The sequence below is a fragment of the Tenrec ecaudatus genome, chromosome X, assembly GCF_050624435.1.
Source record: "Tenrec ecaudatus isolate mTenEca1 chromosome X, mTenEca1.hap1, whole genome shotgun sequence".
Taxonomy (NCBI): domain Eukaryota; kingdom Metazoa; phylum Chordata; class Mammalia; order Afrosoricida; family Tenrecidae; genus Tenrec; species Tenrec ecaudatus.
The window spans coordinates 10,713,032-10,735,126 of NC_134548.1; the positions used below are offsets into that span (position 1 = coordinate 10,713,032).

The 22,095-nt window shown below is 45.5% G+C and overlaps 1 protein-coding gene and 1 pseudogene across 2 annotated transcripts in view; both read left to right on the forward strand.

Annotated features, from left to right (window-relative positions):
* Window positions 1-22,095, forward strand: part of GLRA2 (glycine receptor alpha 2) — a 228,217-nt gene that overhangs the window by 195,289 nt on the left and 10,833 nt on the right. The gene's annotated exons all lie outside the window — the stretch shown is intronic.
* On the forward strand, window positions 12,780-13,608 carry LOC142434996 (DNA-directed RNA polymerase I subunit RPA43 pseudogene; annotated as a pseudogene).

The window sequence follows — 22,095 nt, forward strand, 5'->3', positions numbered from 1 at the left end:
CTGGGGCATTGAGAGTGCCTGTCTGAGATCTCTGGTTATTGACCTACAGTGCGAACAATCCGCATGTGTGCTTTCCCTAACAACATTCAGAGGTCAGGTTCAGGTACTGCAGTGACAGGTGGAACTACAATTAAGGTTTTGTCAGGTGAGTAGCAAGTGAGGAGGAGAAGCATATATCAGAAGTGTTGGAGAAGAGGGAAGGAGGGAGACCAGGAGAAAAAAGGAAGAAAAGGAAATGGAAAGGAAGGAATAGGAGGGTAGTGAGGAATAGAGAGAGTGTTAAGGGTGCCTGCAAGGGCGTCATTGTCATGAAGAACCGTGGACTCGAAGGGGAATGCAAAAGAGGGAGGAGAGCATGAAGGAACCATGGCCTAGTCACAGCCTGGCTACGTTACGGAAATGCTGACCTGGGAATAGTGGAGTACGTGAAATGGAAGGATACAAGTCAGTGGCCAGGGAGAGAGTGATGCTAAAGATTAAGATTTCACAAGAAGTAAAGGTAAGGGTATGATTGCATGACTGTCTGATTAAGGCGGGATGGAGGAAAGCATTATGATAGTCGGGGAATCTAGGAACAGGGAGCGGAAGGGTTGGGCTGATTATCTGTGTGGATACTGGAGAGCCCTTAGGAAAGGAAACTCAACCTTCCTATTGGATTGCCAGTGAAACAGAGGTTATAATGGAGTAGAGTTTGACTAGGAGCTGGGACCTGACAGCAGAGATCAGGAAAATCAATGGGGACGTCAAATGACATCACTGTAGAGGATGGAGGGAACTGGGTTTGTAGAAAGAGGACAGAGATGGTATGAAGGCCACAATGGGAAGCTAGAAGAATATCCAAAGTGGCTGATGGTGGTAAGCACTAGAGAGTCCCAAGGGATTACAGTTGGCAGTTAACATTCATTGCTGGTTATATATATATATACATATGGAAATGTCTACTTACATCTTTTGCAAGATGTTCTTGATTTGATTGTACAACTCAAAAATTGGTATTCAAAATAGAAAATTTAATTACTGTGTGTAAGACCTTGAAGAGGAGAAGGAAGGGAGCAAACTGGATCCCGCTTGACCTTTGTAGTCAAGACGTCTAATTATCACTAATGATTGAGTTTTGGAAGAAGAAGAAAAAGACCAGGAATCCTTTATCCCTTGGGTAACCACGTCTTTCTCACTAAAGCAGTGCTTTTCAAATTTTTCGTGTCTGGACTATGGTTTAAAAACAAACAGACAAACACACAAACAACAGTAACAAGTGTTAGCATTAATTGAGGACTTACTGTCAGCCAAACTTTGTTCGAGACACTGTATATATAGTCATTGATGTAATGCCCACAACTGTGTGTTTCCCTGGAAAAGACTTGGCTTATGTCTATTTTCTTGACATGTTGTGTGGTTTAGCCTTTGTTTTTAGATTTTTTCCCCCAAACTCCATCAAAACATGTATTTATTAAACCAAAGCAGGAGGGAGAAGAACAATAAAGAAGGTAAATCAAAGTGCAGACGGGGGTGTGGGGTGGTTGTCAGTGGCACAGCCTGGAGTAGGGAAGGGACACTTCCAACACCACAGAAGGGGGCCCTGCATCTGGGCTGGGGAGGGACCCTCCACCCACCCTGTCACAGGTCCCCACTCGCCTCTCCCATATCCATGCTAGGGAGCCGCTGTGCCCTGCCAAGATCCCCCTGAGGGTGGGGGACACCCTTCTATCCACCCATGGCTGCCAGTCAAGTCAGTCTGTCTCCCTCCCTCACTTTCTCAATAAATAATCAGGCCTCAGCTCCTTCAGGGTGGGACAAAAGAACAGCTCAGGGACCCCTGTCAGCTTAGGGTTACAGGGAGTTGGGGTCCTTTGCTGGTGCCCTAGGCTTGCCAAAAACGGTCTCCATAAATAAATAATGCTCCATTAAGGCTTTGAGTCAGAAAAACCGTTAGACGACTTTAAGAAGTGCTCTTTGTGGTCCTGCAAAGCAAGCCAGTGAGGCGTCCCTGCCTGGCCTGGGGGTTCGCAGGCTTCTGGGAGCAAGTGGCCACCCTGGGCTTTGAGGGTGGGTGGACAGGGGAGAGGCTGGAGCAAGGAGACCAAAAGCGCAGTTCGAGCCCCCACCATGTGCACACATGAACTCGTGAACACACCCGTGGACACACTGGGACGTGTTCTGGGTGCACGTACCCACATGTTCGCCTTCATAGCCAGATACCATCTATACAATCGCTCACATAAATCTGCCTACCTGGCACTTCTACCAGAGGCGCACACTACACACAGATACATACATACAGACACATATCAGGTACACGTACAGACATACCACAAACATTGAATCTGTGCCCTCTTGGCTTGCTCAGCCTGCTGGCAGTAGCTAGCTTCCAGGGCTAGAAGTTTCTAGATCATGGAAACCAAAAAGTCAGCACAAACCAAGGCAAGCCCACTGTAGGGGGGCCGGGCAGGACACCAACAAGATATCATTAAGAGCTGCATTATAATGAACTGAAACACTTTGGGTGATCTCCTCTTCGTATCCCTGGCCCTTTCCCCATGCCATCACCTGTGTGCAGTTCTGCTTGTGCAGTGGACCAGTTCACACTTTGATAAGTGCTGAAATATAGACTTGAATCATCATTTTCCTAGGCCTCTATCCTTGACCCTTTCCTGCTGCAGTGTCATAATAAACACTCCCTTTCTAGGGAGCTTGCTGATAAGATGAAGTGGACTAGCACTTGGACACAAAAGGCTGAGGACAGATGATTCTTTTGGTCCCTGGATAAGATATGCTTCTCCTGCTGCTTGCCACTCGGGATTCCAGCCCTTGTTGGTGAGAAGCCCAAACCAAACCCACTGCCATCAAATTGATTCCAATGAATAGTGGCCTTAGGATTTGGGAGACTGAAAAATCTAAGAGAAGAAACAGCCTCAACTTTCCCCATGGGTGACTGGTAGGTTCAAATCACCTACCTTGCAGTTAGCAGCCTGGCCTGAACCCACTGCGCCACCAGGGTTCCTTTGGCCCATGATACAGCATGCAAAATTCACAAAGTCTCCAGGCCATCAGTTGACCGTGTCGGTGAAAACCATGAAATATTGTAGGTTCAGTGAACATGAAACAAAGGGGACATTGAGGCTGAGCAAGCTTGCTGTTGAGCATCTGGACGCTCGCGCTTGAGTGGGCCTGTCATTTCTTGCCTGCTATAAATGTGGAACGCACTGTTTTATTGTTGGGCAAGGCTGTTTTATTTGCGATAAATAACACTGGAGAGTTGTGATGTCTGCAGGGGCCCCTTCCCACTGTCGGAATTATCCTTGCTTGGAGACATTAAGTAGTCATCCAGCTAATAACGACTGCAGCCTTAGTATCCTCATTTTACAGTAAACAAAATGTCACAGCCACGTACATGAGCAGTCTGGCTCCGGAGTCCCTGACCTTCTTGCTGCATCCTGTCACTCCGAGGTTGCATTATGTATCTCACAGTAGGACCCAGTGTAACATGGCTGTGGGCGCACACTTGGAACAGATGTTTCCAATGCGGATGTTTCTGTTTCTAATATTGTAATAGCTCATGTTTTCTACTACCGTATATACTCGAGTATAAGCCAACCCGAATATCAGCCAAAGCACCTAATTTTCCCACAAAAACTGCATTAAAATGTGCTGAAAAACTTGGCATATAAACAAGTATATATGGTATGTTCATTTAAATCCGTCATCAGAGCTAGGATTAGAGTAATAGAAATGAATTGAGGGTCCTATCCTGTTTTTAGGCAAAACTTTCCTAATTTGTTCAGCATGAACTTTTTGCATGCATTTTGCACTTTAAGAATCTTTCATTCCAATTTTCTTTATCTTCATTACCATTTTTTGTTTCCTGACATTCTTTTGGGCGCCCCTTTCAATTTTGCACTGAATGGCTCCCTGGCCTCCCTCCTGCCCTGGTCCACCTGGTCATGAATGATTAAATTAATTTTCACCCCTCCTAACTGGTTGTGAAAGAGCCATGGTGGCACAGTTGTACAGGTGTTCAGCTGCCAGTGGAAATGCTGGCAGGTAGAACCCATCAGGTACTCTGTGGGAGAAAGCTGAGGCTTTCTGCTTCCACAAAGATTCATGATCATGGAAACCACAGGCGAAGTTCTACTATGTGCTATAAGGTTGCCATGAGTCTGATTCTACTTGATGCCAATGGGTTTCTTCTACTAGGCTGTGAAACTAAGGATTGAATCCCTTGTCCCAGAAGAGAATGACGACCCTCCTCAGAAAAGGTCACCTACTGAGAGTGTGGATTAACAATGAAATCGATGTGAAAGTCATCAAATGAAAGAAAAAAAAGTGTGACTGGGGGCTGATAGGTGACACCATTTTGAAATGTCTAATATTCTTTGAACATGTTATCAGGAAAGAGGAGTCCTGGAAAAGGACATCCTACTTGGTAAAGTAGAAGGATAGCAAAAAGGCGGAAGTTCCTCAAGGCTACACCAATGGGCTCAATCATAATAATTGTGAGGATGGCATAGGACCAGGCAGTATCGCATTCTGTCGTATATAGGGTCACCGTGAGTCAAACCTGATTCAATGACATACAACAACAACAATATACTCAATGCCCAACGTCACTAACTTAACGCCCTACTGGGCCACTGACCTGTGCAATGTGATGTGTGTTGATTGCTTATAAGATATAAGAAAAGCCAAAAGCAGATATATAATATTTACCCACCCTCCACTCATGGCACAGAGTTGATTCCAACAAATAGTGACCATATAGGACAGGGTAGAATGGCCCCTATGGGTTTCAGGACTGGTAGCTCTTTATAAGAGTAGAAAGCCTCCACTTATCCAAAGGAGACGGTTAAGGGGAGAACACTGCAGAATACATTTCCATGTATAAGAAAAGTGCCTGCTCTTTGCCATAAGAAATGAGGGCACTTTCAAGGAGCAAGGAGGAGCCAGGGAGTTTGCAACTGGGTGTATTTGTTCTGATGAATGAGCTGTTTTGTTTCTCAAAGCAGTCGCTGTCAATTTTATCAAAGCAGAGTTTCTAAAAACATAAAATGAAAACGAACACTGATGTAGCCCAGCTCTTTCCCAAGGGTAGTTTGTGATTCCCTGGGATCTTGCCAAGTCCAGTCTATCAGAAGCTGAGGCCCCCTGGTCTACATGGTGAAACATGATTTTTCTATTATCTCCTCGCTCCAAGTAAGAGGTGTTCCTACCATGTGATGGATAGAACAACACACACACACACCACCCAAACTGGGAAGCCTCCCCCGCAGTCCTCCCTCCTTGTCTGTTTATATCTGCCTGGCCACTCCAAGGCTCACTGCTGACGGTGGCCTAATTCCAGAGCTTTCCAGTTACGCAGAGAGCTCCAGAGTCTCTCTCTCACTTTCTTTCAGTCACTAACCAGAAAATGTGGTGGCTTGAGAGAGCAGTTAGAGCTTGGAGGCCACCAAATGACCAGCTGCCCCTTTAAAGAAATAATGCCCACACAGTGCTTAGGGCTCAACAACTCCAGAAGAAGATAGGGGGCCTTTTAACCTGATTAGACAACACCGCAAGAAGGTGAGGCCCCGAATCAAAATCTCTCGGATGATGGCAATCTGGAAAATTGGGGCTTATTTTCGTGGTGATTTTCTCCCCAGCACCCCTCCTTTGCCATCCTTCACTGATGTGCAATTCCTCCAAAGATTCATTCCAGTGCCTGTGGACTGAAATCACCTCACTCTTTCTAAGCTCCCAAAGAAGGAACCTGTGTTCCTTTTTCATGACAGGTATCACCTTCTACTTATTTCCTGTGTGTGGCTGTGGTCTGACCCCAGAATCCCGCCCTCAACCAATCATCCTTCCATTAAGTGACAGGAGGGAAATCAGCACAGAAGAAGTGTATACAATGAACTATTTTATTCTGATCAGGGCTTTAGTCCCAAAGGCTGAGACAAGGCCCCAGGAAAGCGAAAGCCAAAGAAAATCACCCTCTGCACTAGGAAGGCCCTGAAGCCCTGAAGGGCCTTGCTCCACTCAAAGATCAGAGTCATAGATCTTTTCTTTCCTTTGAGAGACCATCCAGCTCCACCTAGCAAATGGTCCACAGGCTCCCTGAGACTCCTCCTCCTCGGGGGTTCAAGAGACAGAAGAGGAGTGGCCCAGTCTGAAACCAAGAGAGTCATGTCCAGGAGAATAGAAGATGTTCTAGAAGGACTCTGGTGGAAACATTTTAACTCTGAATAAGAATTATGATAATGCATAAAAAGAATCCTCACTACTTAGACCACCACCAAGGAAGGGAGGGTAACCAATTATGAGTCCACTAGCACAGGTGTGAACCCTGGCTACACTGGACATACCTGCCTGGGACCTGGACCCCAAACCTGCTGCCAACAAGGCCATTCTGACTCACAGTAACCCTCGAGAATAGACAATTGCCCTGGGTGGGGTTCTGAATTGGAATCTTCACCAGAGCAGAAAGCCTCATCTTTCTGTCATGGATTGGCAGTGGTGGGGAGGAGACTCCGCTAACCTTTGGGTGAGCAGCCCAACCCTCTGCCCTAGACCAGTGGCTCTCTAACTGTGGTGGGTGGGAGAATCACCCGGAGGCCTGGGGAAAGCACAGCTTCCTGGGCCCTGGCTCATAAGATTTTGATTTGGTGGGTCAGGGTGGGTCATGATTTTGGTTTTCAAACCAGTGCCAGGGGGCAGAGGATGTCTCTGCTCCATCCAGAGGTCTCCGAAAATTCCTTCTAGGCATGTCACAGGAGCCCTGGTGGCACAATGGTTAAGCACTCGGTCAAAAACTGAAAGGTTGGTGGTTCAACCCCTCCCCCCCTCCCAGAGGCTCCACAGCGGAAAACCTGATGATCTATCTGTACAGGTACTGCTTTCCAAAGGACGGCCTAGGGTGACCAGAAGGGACCATGGTACTCTGGCCTGTAGGGTCACGATGAGTCAGAATTGACTCAACGCCACAGAATAAGAATGGGCCTTTGATGACAAACTACCTTTGCTTTTAATGAGACCATAGCCAGGTCAAGGGCATTGACCCCCAATGAATCCATATTAGGAGACTGGACATCCAAAAATTGACAAACAAAAATATAGGTATTTTGTAAAACTAGGTTTCCAAGGATTATCCTTTATGGTGGTTGCTAGTTGCCTACAAGTTCTCTCGGGCCCACGGCCAACCCATCTTTCACAAGAATGCAACGTTGCCCAGTCTGGCAGGCTCTCCCTGATGGTTGGTGCGTCTGAGTGTGTTATGGTGGCTGCCGTGCAGGGCCTTCCAACCGGGGAGCTCGTCTTCCAGCGCAGCCTTGGACACTGTGCTGGGGGCCACAGGACTTTCATGGGCAGGGTTTCAAAATGTGTGTGGGAAATTTCCTGTAGCTTTTAAAACCATGAACTTTTTGAAGCCCCCTCATATATTACCTGGCGTTTTGTTGTGGTTGTTTTTCTTAGTCTTTCTTTTTCCCTCGAGTCTTTGCTAGTCCATCTCTCCTAATCTGGGAGCTCCACTGAAACCTGTCCTTCCAGATGACCCCGGGGGTGTATGAAAGACCAGTGACCCTCACTCCCAGCATCGTACTCACATGTTTGGCACCAATGTGACAAGCTGACAGACAGTGGTGAGGAACCTCCATACATCTCCTCTCCCTTGGTCCTTGGGCAGCAAAGTCCGTCATTGTAGCTCTTTCACTTGCTTTTATTTCTTGATTTTTCCTTTCAAGAACAATGCTGGGAAATGGCATGTGCTCTTTCCTCATCCATCATTGTTCCATATCCTGCCACAGGTTTGCACAGTGCTTGAGGACAAGTCCATAGAGCATTCATTATGGGGACAACTGCTTCCTTAGCAAACATGCTGTCGCAGAGGTTGTAACTGCGCCCCACGGGGAGCCAAAAGGGGTGGATGTTGGTTTTTCTTAAAGGTTGACGTATGCAGATGAGGCTTCAACAAACCATCAGGTATAGAGGTGCAATTGGAAAGCCAGTACAAAGAAATAAGTGCTGAGGCCCTTTCTCGCTCCTACAGAACACCATGGTGTCTGCTTCCAAACTTGTTCCACTCTGCTGGGTATTCTGACAGATGGTTATTTTAAGGTTTGCGAAATGGGATTTTCTTTTGTGGGATGCAAAGCGATTTACAGATGCAAACTTGAATATGGAAACCCTCATATTTTTACTCTATCGAGCGCTCTTTCTCTCTCATTCTTCCTTTCTTCTATCTCAGGCAATTCCCCATTCTCTCTTCTTTACAACTTTCCTTCCTACTGGATCACTGTCTCTGGTCTCTGATCGTTTGCTCTTTCCATTGCTCTCCATCTGGTCAGTTTAGAGATGTTCATTTTCCTTCGCCTTTCTGCCCTATGCTCAGTGTCACCACATTGACCACCTCTCGTGGGCCATCCACAAAGCCCAGCCAACTGCTCTTGGGAGGCGCACAACACAGGGAGAGAAGAACTAATATGCAGGCCGACCTTTTCTTTGCACATATAGGCCCAATATGCAGATAGAGGTCGCAGAGGTGCAACAGAACACAAAAGAGGAGCCTGTCCTGGGCACTTGCCATGCCTCACCCATCCCTTTGACAGTCATTGTAGCCAAAAACCTAGAGGTTTCATACTGAAAGTGAAGCTTTGCCTTGGTATGACCAGCGGGAGAGGGCTTCTCTGGTCTTGGGAGCAAGCTCAGAGTTGGCAGGGCAGATTGTAAATACTGAGGACTTTGTCGCCAAGGAACAACCATCCACCCATAAAAGTTAGGGGGCTAGGGAATGAACACCCCATTTTCCTTAGCCCTTTGAGGCATGCCTTATACTGAGCACTGTTGTTAGGTGCGGGCGAGTTGGTTCCAAGTCCTAGTGAGCATATGTCTAACAGAACAAAACACACCCCTGTCCTGCACCATGCTAACAAGTGTCTGAGCTCACTCCGGCAGCCACGGTGTCCATCCATCTCAGTGAGGACCTGCCTCCTTTATGCTGCCCCTCCACTTTACCGAGCATGATGTCCTTTTCCAGGGACTGGTCTCTGCTGACAATATGTCCAAAGATTGGGAGACGAAGTCTTGCCTCCTTACTTCTAAGAAGCACTCTAGCACTGATGTCACTAGTGATTCGCCCTCACCAACATATCCTCAATCGGCTTTTCTCCTTCCCTGCTGCCTCAAATCCCCTCTCTCCTATACTGCTGCTTCCTGAGGTGGCCTCCCAAAGAAACTATGGTCGTCAGGAACCATTCTGGGCCATGGTGACCCTACATGTGTAGAACGGAACTCCTCTACAGGGTTTTCAATGATAGAGACTTTTGGAAAGCAAACCTTCAGACCTGTCAGCTGAGGCACCTCTGAGTGGGTCAAAACAACCCATCTTTCAGCTAGCAGTCATGTGCTTCATCATGGGCACCGCCCCGATTCTGTCACTCCCGGAGTTGGTGCAGGCTCAGAGTGACCCTAGACTTGCCCTCCAGACCCCATCTCAGGGTCTGCTAGAAAAAAACCAACAAGTAACCAACTCAGACAAGCACCAGGCTAGAATGTAGGTGTCCGCAGAGATGGAGATCTCGGTAGAAGGCGGAGAGCTACGCATGTCCCAGGCAAGGAATGACTCATGCCAGAAATGTCCCAAGGTTCTTCCCCACACTGAGGAGCTTGGACTGTTTTCTGAAGTCAATGCAGAAAAGTTAAGGATTTTTAAATAGGGGAGGGAGATGCATGGTCAGATATGCATTCAAGAAAAGCCAACCCAGCTGTATGCTCTGTGGAGAATGTTCCGAATGGAGCGATACTGGAGGCAGAAGAAATATTAGAAAGCGTATGTGATTGAAACCAGCACTAATGAAGGTTTGAGAGGTGAAATTGCTTGATTGTTTTCAAACTGAAATAGCGAAAGCAATAGGACATATACTAATTGAATTTAGGTAATGCAAGAGAAGAAGGTGAAGATGACTTCAGGCTTTATGACTTCCTCCAGAAGTGGGGGTGGGGGCGTTAGAATTTGAAAGACAGGTTGCTGGTGTTGGGAAGGTGGGGATTGGGATTGTGTGCAGGGGGGAGAGACTGAGAGGTCAGGGCAGGAGGTGAGCTGTTCATGAGGACGCATGTCCATGAAGCAGTCCAAAGCACTAGAGAGAGGACTGGGCTGTGTGTACACGTGGAGGAGACATCCGACTTAGATGGAAATGAAGGCTATGGGAGTGTGTGAGATCGCCCAGGGGACATGAACAGAGTGAGAAAATTAGGAGGAGGGAAAGGGAAAGGGAGGTATTGCGGACAAAGGAGAAGAGGAGCCTACAAGGGAGACAGAGAAGGAACAAAGAGGTGTAAAAAATGAGCCACGTGTGATCACAGGAGCTAGAAGAGTAGTCTCCAGGAAGGATGTTCATAGTGTCTGACGATGCAGAGTTCAAGTAAAGTAAAACACAAAAGTGGCCATAGATTTTAGACACTCAGAGGATGTTGGTAACCGTGGCAACAGCAGGTTCAGTGGCGGCAGATACAAGATTGCAGGACGTGTTACCAGTCAAGGGGGCAGGGAGGAAGTGAGCACACTGAGCATAATCCATTTTCCCAAGCAACAGAGAGAGAACAAAGAAGAGAGATGGCTAGAGAGACTTACAAAGGGCATCCTTTACTTTGCTCTGTTTTTGTTTTGGTGCTTGAATCAGAGTCTTGCAGGCATTTCAATGCTGGTGAACATGTAGTTTTACTTTGCAGAGAGTTTCCTGGGAAGGTGGAGCACACGCTGTGGTAGAGCCCCACACAAGAGATAGGACAACTCTGACAGAATCACTGAGCTAATTACGCAGACCTAAGAGGAGAGGCAAGTCTCGGGGTAGCCAAACAGGTTCCAGGAGGAACATGCCGTATGATGGCATCTAATTGTTGTCTGTGACAGGCGGAGAACGTTTGGTTTCAGAGTGTGAAGAGAGAGCTGGCTAAGGAGGATTTGTGAGAACAGTTTGAAATATTAGTCCATTAGGAAAAGTAATACAAGGAACCCATAGAAATGACATATCTCATTGGGCAATTCGGGTGCACAAGACCTCTTGATTTAAAAAGCAAAGATGATTTTAGGTCTCAGGTTTACCCGACCCAAGCCACGGTATTTTAAATTGTCTCATATGCTCGCATAAAGGAAACAATGAATACAGAAAACTGAAGACAAATTGATGCATTTGAATGACAGTGGTGGCAAAGAATATCAAACATCCCTACGACTGCCAGAAGAACAAACGAATCTGTCGTGGAACCAGTACAACTAGAATGCGCCTTAGAAGTAAGATTGGTGAGACTTCATCTCATGTACTTTAGACACATTATCAGGAGGGACCACTCCCTGGAGAAAGACATCATGCCTGATAAGGTAGAGGGGCAGGAAAAAGATGCAGCCCTTATCCGGATGGATTGGCACAGTGGCTGCAGCAATGGGCTCAAACAGCAAGGAATGTTACTATGACGAAGGATTGGGTAGTGTTTTGTCCTGGCGTACATTTCATTGCTATCTCTGAGTTGCAACCAACTTGATACCATCTAATAACAGCAATAAAAACAGTCTTAGCTGGTGCACAACTCGGGACAGAATAATTATTCTCCCAAACAATTTCAATATACCCATTACACCATGCAGTTGCCGTTGCTAAAATACTTCTTGAATGATTGGCTATCTCAATCAGTTTGCCAATTCTCTTTTTAAAATTCCACTATTTTTATTTCCTAGTTTATGTATAAATAAGATTTTTATGTATTCAAGTGAATGATAAAATGAGTGATTTTTCTCTCATTCGGAAGGTGAACCTTCCATAGATATATTTATTTCTTTTTTTAATGCTTTCTAAAATGTAGACCATTTTATGGGAGGCTCTTAGAGCTCTTATAACAATCCATACATCAATTGTATCAAGCACATTTGCACATATGTTTCCATCATCATTTTCAAAACATTTTCTTTCTACTTGAGTCCTTGATATTACCTCCTTTTTCCCTTCTCTCCCTCCCCCCCAAACTTGAAAAATCATAAATTATCCTTACAGAAACGTGGGTGAAGGGAGACAGCAGACAGTGTAAGATAAGATATGAAAATACTACTTCTTAGGGCCCTGAAATTGAGCCTCTGTCTTCAGCTCTATACCTGTTTTACAAAGACTGGGGTGGCAAATTTCTTATACCTTCTCTTTTTAATGTCTAGTTCTTAATTATCATAAAATTCTTCATGATGACTCAAGCTGTAATTATTTCGGCATAACTGGACATTCTTACAAAGATCACACTGATTGAGAGTGAAATCTAGTGCTTCACTGACATCACATTAGAGAGATGTGGGTTTGCCTAATCACAGTATTAATGTGTCCTCCATCAATGTTATTCTTGTTTGTAACAAGCCCATTTGGGAACAAAACATGTTTAAGTGAAGCTGGAGTTATTTCCCAACTGATGAATGAATTATCAATAGAAGCAATTGCAACCATTTAGAAAACAAAGGACCTTGGAGCTGTGCGGCTGAGATAGAAAAGGAGTGAACAACAGAAAAGTGGGTGAAGGGAGATATAACAAAATAATTTATAAATTATCAAAGGTTCATGAAGGAGGACAGTATGGGGAGGGAGGGTGAAAATGAGGAACTGAAGCCAAGGGCTCAAGCAGAAAGCAAATATTTTGAGAATGATGAGGGCAACAAATGTACAAATGTGCTTGACACAATGATGTACGTATGGATTGTGTTAAGAATTGTACGAGCCCCCGATAAAATGATTTTTTTTAAAAAGAGAAAGAGACCTGACAAGCCGCCCAGCTGCATGGCGGCTGGCTGTTCCACCATGCGGCGGCCCAAGGCTGCCCCCGAAGAGCCAGTGGTGGTGCCGGCTGGCATCGTGCCTTGCCTAGAGCTGCTGTCTTTTAGGTGTCCCTATTGCATATGACAACATCAAAGTAGTGGGTGAGCTGGGAGATATTTATGATGATCAAGGACACATTCATCGTAACATTGAAGCAGATTTTGTTATTTTCTGCCCTGAGCCAGGACAAAAACTTGTGGGCACAGTTAATAAAGTGTCTTCCAGCCACATCGGCTGTTTAGTACATGGCTGTTTCAATGCCTCTATCCCGAAACCGGAGCAGATGCCACCTGAGCAGTGGCAAACCCTGGAGATAAACGTGGGAGATGAAATTGAATTTGAAGTGTTTCCCTTAGACTCTGATGCTGCTGGAGTCGTTTGCATTCGAGGAAAACTAAACACGGCCAGTTTGCAAGCCAAGAGTTCTCAAGTTTCTGAAGAAGCAACAGAAACCACCGCTGAAGAAACTACTGGAAATCCTCCAAAGAAAAAGAAGAAGCGCCTAGAGACGTGCAGAGTGGACGAGGGTGCGACAGAGCTGGTGGCTGTCTTGGTACAGGGGGAAAGCGGGCTGCAGGCTAATGGCAGTGCCCATGGCCTCGGTGGGGAGGAGCCCCAGGAGAAGAGGAAGCACTGTGAAGATCGGGACCCAGACCCTGTATTCCCAGGCAGTGACTCCAGCGGCTACCAAAGCGACCACAAGGAGACAAAGAAGAAACGAAAACACCGGGAGGAGGCAGCGCTTCCCCCCACTTTGGAGCCCTCGCCTAAAAAGAAAAGGAAAACGTAATCTGCTTAAACTGCATTTTAAACACGGTCCACCTTTTAATTTGATCATCTCACAGCAGATGAAAAAATGTTTTGAATGATGTGAAATGCATGTGTTTCACATAATTTATGGAAACATTTGATTTTGAGGTGTGCGTATGCGTTAAAATTAGGAAACCCATCTCTAAAGGATTTTAGGGATATTAAAGTGCCAATTTGTTATATAAGAATAAAAAATGAAGCTGTTCTTAAAAAAAAGAGAGAGAGAAAGAGATTGGCACCTGTTCTGTCAGTTTCAACCTAAGCTTTTGACCCTGGAATCTATGTCTTCAATAAAAATGTGTTGAATTCTCCCTTTGTATAGAATTCTGTGCTACATAAAGGGGAGTGAAATTATAAAAATGGCCTGTAACCTGTGTTCATGCAGTTTAAAGGTTAATAAGAGCACAGGTCTACTCTGATACATACTGGATCACCCCGAGATAGAATCAACTCAAAGACAACTAGGTCTGTTTTGTTTGGGGGTGGTTGTGATTATCATATTGGTGTTGGCAACCAAATGTGAACGCCCCGCATCAGCTTTTCCTGTCACTGACAGAAGTGGCCTGGCATAAATTGAATGGCGCCTCCCCCAAAAGATGTGGTAACTTGAATAGGCCATTGTTCTCAGTGGTTTGGCAGTAAAACAATCGTGTAAATTGGCAGTTATGTAATGATATAATCTGATCATTGCCCACGATGCGCAATACCAGTCTTGTTCTGAGGTAAAAGGAGTGTTGCATAAATTAGTTTTCCCCTTACAAAAAAAAAAGCGATTTGCTTATAGAAGATGGAGGGAGGGAGAAGAAATCAGAGAAAGACAGACCTGACTCCCACCAAGAGCATGCCCTTTAGACCGGGTGTCCCTGCGCTGGAACATCTTAGATCCAGGGGGGCATTGATGCCAAGCCTTGTGTTGATCTCAAAGGGACTCTGGTCCCACAGATGTAGGAGGGAGACAAGACCTTCTTCTGGACCCTACAGAGAGATAAAGCCTTTCTCTGCACACTGGTACTCTTAAGTTCAGAGGGTTAGGCTTCTAACCTGTTAGACTCTATATATATACATACTCCAATTCGTTAAAGCCAACAGCTAGCTGCTGGGTATTTCTGTTATAGCAGCACCGGGTGACTAATTCAGCGCCTCCCCCATACACCAGGTAGCGAAGATTTAAAATACCATGGGACCGGATCCATGCTGGAGTGGACGGCATCACACTGATTGACAGGATTGACCTGTGTGCTCACATGCCACAGGGGAACAACGGTCCTAAAGAGTCATGCAGCTGGATTCCGGAAAACGCAAAATGTTTTAAAGTATGGTCTTTTGGGAACGATAGCTCTACAGGGAGTAGGTGAAGTTGCTGAAGGCTGCGCTATCAGAACCGAGCTGCCAGGCCTCAGCTGGCTTAACTCCTCCTGGAAACATCAAGTGCTATTTGCCACTTTCGGTCTTTCAGGACCGAGTGATTGAAAAAAAAAAGCCCAGACAATTCAAAAAACACACTTCAGTCACAAAGTTAGCCTTCTTCCTCCCAGCCAGGTACCCGGTCAACAAATGGAATAATGCTGTTATGTCCCTCTTAAAAATAGAAACAGAAACAAAAAACCTTGATCTCCTCTTTCGACCCATTTTAAAGCTGTTTCAGATTTTAATTTGTTCTGTTTTCTTTTCGATTGAGGTGTTTCTATGTTTTCTCTAGTAATTGTTGTTGAGGGCTTTTGTTTGTTTCCTTCCTGTTTGGGCTTCGTATGAGGGTCTGCATATGAAATCCAAGCTAGGCAGAGCTATAGATAGAGACAGTAACTCTATTCAGAATTGCCTAGGGACATGACACGGAAGGCTGGGGAGCTAACAGCAACGTGAACAAGAAGCAAATGCTCTGCAATGGAATGCGGGTCTGAGTGCACAACTCTTATTAATATGACTGAACATTTCAATTCTATGATACCTGAAGTATATGGCAATAAAACTATTTTTTCAATTATTTTCTTTCAATATCATCCAAATTGGAGGATAAGGTGAAGCACCTTATGGAATGAGTTTCCAATCAGGAATCTGGCTGGGTGATGTTAATGTTCGGATGGTCCTCCGTTTGCCGAGGCGCTTGGCCCTGCGGTCTCACTGCTCTGGGTCTTCGTTTCTTCATCCGGAATAGTTTAGTAAAGCTCTTTCTCCAGCAGTCACTGTGAAGAATGGCACCTTGCACACACTCGGCATTCATTCACCAATGACTTCCATTCTCTTCTTATGGCCTGTTTATAAAAAAAAAATTGTCCTCAAGAAAAATGACCTCTGAAATATTCTAAATTGCAAATTCTCTTTTTGCTTACCAGAGCATGTCATTGTGCCTGGTGCACGGTCGGGGCTTCACAAAAAATGTTTGTCTTATCCACTGCTGGTCCCTACTTAGGACTTAAGGAGTCCACGTGGCATTCTGCTACTGGACTGCTAACCACAGGGTCAACAATTGGAAACCTCCAGCCACTTCACGGGAGAGAGATGGGGCTTTCTACTTCTGTGAAAATTCTCAGAAACCCACGGGCTGTTCTACCCTGTCATCGGGGTGTCACCATGAGGCAGAAGCGATTCCCTAGACGAGAATGTTTTGTTTATTTGAGGTAGGATTGCTAGGAGTTAGAATCGGCTCCCTGACAGTGTGGACTCAGGCTTTGAAGAAGCCTGGTATCACCGTGGGTCACGTATTGGATCACTACATGCGAGGTGGGCGGATCTATCCCAGTGGTCCCTCTGAGGGAGAAAGATGAAGCATTTTGCTCCCACAAAGATTGACAACCTCTGCAAACAGCAGGGGTGACCGTGAGTCTGGACCGACTAGATCGAAGGAGCCCTGGAGGTACCGACGGTTCCAACGTAGCTGCTAACGGCAAGCTTGAACCCACCCAGCCACTCCAGCAGCTCCACGGGAGAGAGACCTCGCGATGTGCCTTTGTAAAGATTTCAACCCATGACACCCTGCGGGGGAGCTCCACTCTGTCACGTGGCTTGGCTAGGCTTCAGAAGGAGCTAAATGGCACCTACCACCATCACCACCACTGCCCCTCAGGGGTCCCTGAGGAGTGCCCCTCATATATTGTGAAACGTTCTTTTAGTGTGTGTGTGTGTGTGTGTGTGTGTGTGTGTGTGTGTGTGTGCTGCTTGGTAATGAAACATAGCTTTCCTACTTGGGATCCGAGTGAAAAATGTTTGAAAGTGCTTTCGAGACAGCGCTGGTCAGGTTGGGTTCGCCTGAGCTGCTGCTCTGGCTTCCACCTTCTCAGGTACATCAAAAGGCACAGAGGTCCAATAGCAGGGGTCCTTAAATGATTGCTATACCAAGATGTAGGGGAGGCTTGCCTTGATTGCTACACCAATTGAAGTGTACGTGTAAGGCAGTGGTTCTCAACCTTTCTAAAGCTGCGACCCTTTAATACCGTTCCTCATGTTGTGTTGATCCCACCACGCCTATAAAATTATTTTCGTTGCTACTTCATAACTGTCATTTTACTTCTGTTATGAATCAGGCGACCCCTGTGAAAGGGTCGTTTGACCCCCAAGGGGTCGTGACCCACAGGTTGAGAACCGCTGGAGTAAGAGGGAGACTTGCCTTATATAACTATTGGAGCTCACTATGACTCACTATGGCCCTGGATCTTGTCTGACCAACTCCCATCTGCCAGCTCGCATGAAAAGCACATGCCCATGACCCTGTGAGCTCATCTCTCAGTGACCTGTTCTGCAAGTCATGTAATGAGATGCACAACTGGAAGGGGGGGGGCAGAGAGCTTACCAAGGAGGGGAAGCCATTTATACAAATATTTCTTCTTAAAATCTAGACAAAGATTCCTCTTTGCCTCTAATTAAAGCTCAGGCATTGGTGTTTCTGAGAAAGCAAGATGGAATTCCTTTATGTGCCCCCCACTGTGCTTGCTTAACTCGACACTCAGTAGGTCAACAATGAGCCCACCCAACAATGCCTGTCATTATTTTCACAATGTGGCCAATCACGTTGTTTATAGCAATCAATCTTCCCTCTGTGCCTATAGACAAGCTTCTGCCTGATACCTTAACATGGGGAACCAGAGCAATGAAGGAGCGAGAAGGGTAAACACATACATACGCTTATTTGTTCATTATTTTCCATTTCCCTTGCCATCATTCTTTTCTGCAAGCCTTGCTTACAAGAAGCTATATCTCGAGTGATAGGGAACGAAGAAATGTTTGGCGGGAAGGCAGAGGCAGTGAGGGCACAGATGATCTGCAGAACTCAATAACGGGCCAGAATACCGGCACGTAGATGGGGCCTCCAGTTCACTTGCCCGCTTTGAATGTCCTTGGGAGGAGCAATAAGAAAGTGCCTCCTGATGTTTTATAGTGTTCATCTGCTTCAGTAACTGCTAATTTTAAAACAGAACCTGTAGTCCCTATTCATCAGAGAGGAGCTAGTTTACCCGGATCATTCCAATTCTGTGGGAAATAAAGCTGGCCAGAGAAAGCGAGTTTATTGCTTCTTACCTGGAACAACGTGTCTGGCCCACAGCTGGGCAAAGAAATAACATGATGGCCCACAGTATCTCTTTCCTCAGGATATGCCTCACTACTCCTCAGCTTGAAGCCTCCTACTGTTTCTTCAAGTCACACCTGGGTGGATTCATCATGACCTGAACCTAACTATTCAACGTGAGTGGGAAGGTAGCAAGGGCAAGCTCGCAGAGACATCTGATCCTATGAATTGAGTTCTCAGTTCCTGGCTTTATTGAACCCCCTACAGAAATAAACAGCTCAACTCAACTTTCTGAGCAACATTGCCTCCTCTCCTGCTGAGCTCCTTCAGCCAAAATGAGCAGGGAAAGGAAGAAAGACAAGAAGAGAGCTATTTAGAAGATTAATATTACAACTCAGAGCCTGTGGGTCTGCTCAAAGCTGGATGGAATCATGAAGGAAGTCTCCATGAACATCATCTAGTGACTTCCCCAACATCAGCCATTCAATACCCACTTCTTAACATAATGTGAATTTAAGCAATACTATTGGGGGGTGTTAATATACATTTTAGAATCATCTTCAAAATTATAACCACTCTAAGGAAATGGATGCTTAATAGAACACCTCAAAAATGACATGAAATGTTTGGCAAGTCAAAGATAATTGCATGGAAAAATCACACCTGAACTAAATTGTTGTTTGAGGTTTCACCAAAAAGGAGATAGGAGTGACCGGAAGCTTGTAGATAGATTGCCGAGGAGGATCACCACAGGCTTAGTGTGTCCTGTGCCAAGTATGTGTGTCCTGTATTTGGACCAGCACTAACATGCTTTTCCCTATAAGGTCTCTTAGCTTGTCATTTTTTATACAGAGTCAGAACTTTCCACCACTGGAAGATACAGTGTTGATTATCGAATGCCCTAGTTTACTTGCTGCATCGATCCCCCCACATCTCCAACAAAATAATTAAACACTTGACAAATTCCAGGAACAGGGAGCCCATTCTCTCCGAAAATGGTATGTTCCACATTCAGTCATAAAGTTATTCAAAGTTCTTACTCATGCTGGGGTGAATTCTGTCTCCCCAACCAAACTCAAAAATTAAAAAAACAAAACAGAAACTCCACGTTCACTGCCACGGAATCTATTCTAATGCACAATGCCAATCAACACAGGCCTGTCTTCAGAAAAGCCCTTTCCTTATTTGAAAACATCTGTCTTATAAGCCTGTCGCTTCTAAAAGCCAGCCACTCGAGTTGCTTCTGTGGTGCCTTGGGTGGTGCACTTTGAGGGACTTCCACCACCTGGGAAGGGGGGTCTCTGACCTTTCTTTCTTCCCTCCAGCGAGCCTGTTTGTAGCTCCTGCCCCTCTCTCTTTTGCCAGTCACAGACCCAGGAGCACCAGCTCACAAGCTAGCATGACAATGAGAATCTCTCAAGAATTTCAGTGAAGACACTCAGAGACTTGAATCAACAGTTCTCAACCTGTGGGTCACGACCCCTTTGCAGTTGAACAACCCGTTCACAGGGGTCGCCCGATTCCTAACAGTAGCAAAATGACAGTGATGAAGTAACAATGAAAATGATGTTATTGTTGGGGGTCACCAACACATGAGGAACGGTATTAAAGGGCCACGGCATTAGAAAGGTTGAGAACCCCTGAATCAGATGGTAGTGGAGGCTAGAGTTCAAATGTTCCCAGATTTGCGCTGGGATGGCCCAGTAGTAACATGTGTAAGTCAAAGAAGCTGAAGGGAGAGAACCGGGGTTGAGAGCACAGAGAAATCAAAAGAATGAAACCACAGTTCCCATTTTGCTCATGGCAGCCCTCGTGTAAGGAAGTCCTGCTTACACCGCCATCAATGTCATAATTGCTAATATGTATTGAGCACATACTACGTAGGTCACGATATACTCTACTCAGACTTCATTGACTCACTTAATGCCATAACTTCAAAATTCCAATAAGGAAGTTGCCATAGCTTCCATTTGATGGCAACACAAGGATTTGAACCCAGGAGGTTTGGTCCTGAGTGTAGACTTCTCACCTCTCCAGGGCATTTCTTTCCCCTCCTTGGAGACTCAAGTGGTTATGTTACAGTAATTTTCTTAGAGTAATTCCTTACAGCGATTCCCTAGTTATTGAGGGCATTGTGAGTAGCTCTCTATTCTTTACACCAAATCCTCCCTGATTAAGACAGGAGACAGGCAAGTGCATTTGAACTCCTCGGTCATTGCACTACAAAGCAGTCTCATTAAGGAAACAGAGCTGCCTTTATATGGGTCATTTCTCTGCACCATATCTGCAATGTCTGATGTCTTTCAGAGGCAGTGTATTCCGCACTATTTATTGTCACTAAAACAAAGCCCTCAAACTTCACCTACTCTAGCAGAATAGGAGAGCAATTCAAAGAATTCATAGGAAAGTGGAAGTCAAAGAGAATGAGAGTTTGCCACAAACATTTTGTGGATTCTCTCTTCCATAGTATCCTGTGGCCTGTGTACTCCTTTACCATGGAGGTGCCGTGCTAGATTGTAACCATCTGCCTCTATGAAGATTTCTCAGTCTTGGCATTCCCGACGCCTAGGCCAGATGATTACACTGGCATTGCATTGGTAGAGAGGCTTTACTGGCACCTAGTAGGTCAAGCTCAGAGCCAGAAAAATCAAACCCACTGCTTCCAAGTCTATTCCAACTCCTAGTGAGCCTGTAGAACTGCCTCATAGGGTTTTCGAACCTAGATTCCTTATGGAGGCAGACTGCCACATTTTTCTCCTGTGGAGTGGCTGGTGGGTTTGAACTCCCTATCTTTGGGTTAACCCTCTCCCTCGTTGTAACAGCCAGACATATCTCTTGATTTCTCCAAATTTACTCTAGGAGGCTCCATGCATATTCGAGACCCCCTCTCCCCAAACCCCCACTGGCTCATTAGATTTTCAAGGGTCAAACTCTCTTTTTTATCCTTGTTTCTTGTCAGTGTTTGGCATGTTCTGATGCTCTAGAGCAGTGGTTCTCCGCCTTCCTCACATCACGGCTCTTTCATATAATTCCTCATGTGGTGGTGACCCCCCAACCAGAAAATTATTTTCATTGCCACTTCATCACTGTCATTTTGCTGCTGTGATGAATCAGGCGATCCCTGTGAAAGGGTTGTTTGACTCCCAAAGGGGTCGCGACCTACAGACTGAGAACTGCTCTCTCTATATTTATTGAAAAACAATCCATTTGCATTAAAATGGCACTTTTCAGTGAAAAATCTGGATTACCTGTATACTGACAGCAGCTTAGTCAGGTGAACACAGACGCTAAAAGTTAATATAGAAACAGGGTTTACAGACCTAAAGTTATAAATGAGACCTAAACGGGTCTTTAAGTGGAATTTGTAGCTGAATCAGAACACATGCATATGGTTATTAGCCTTAGCGCAAGAAACGCTGCACCTGCAGCCAGTGAAGGTGTCTGGGATGAAGACTCTGTTGCCATTCTTTCAATGATTACAAACTGAGGTCAAATTGACATAACATTAAAGAACCAGTAGGAGTTGTTACATTAATAACCCAGGGACTTCCAGGATGGGAACTCGGGAGTAAACTGAGTTACTGAAGCTCTGAGAAAGACAGGCTTTAACCTGAAGCTCTGAATAGCAAAACAAGTGTTCACGGGAAAATCTGAGAAGCCATAATATTTCATTGTCAAACGTGAAACAGCAAAGGGGGAACGGGGACAGGTCTAGATTGCCACAAGACCCAATCGTTCCTAACAACATTTCCGAAGTGCATGAGAGAGTCTCACCCCATCCTTGCTTCCTCTGAGAAGGATTCTGGTTCTACTTTCTCCGAGATGGATTTGTTAATTCTTCTCGCAGTCCATAATCTTCACCAACACCAAAATTCTAAGTCATGAGTTCCTCTTCAGTTTTACTTATTCCTTGCCCAACTACTGCATGCATATGAAGCGACTGGAAAATGCCATGGCTTGGGTTAG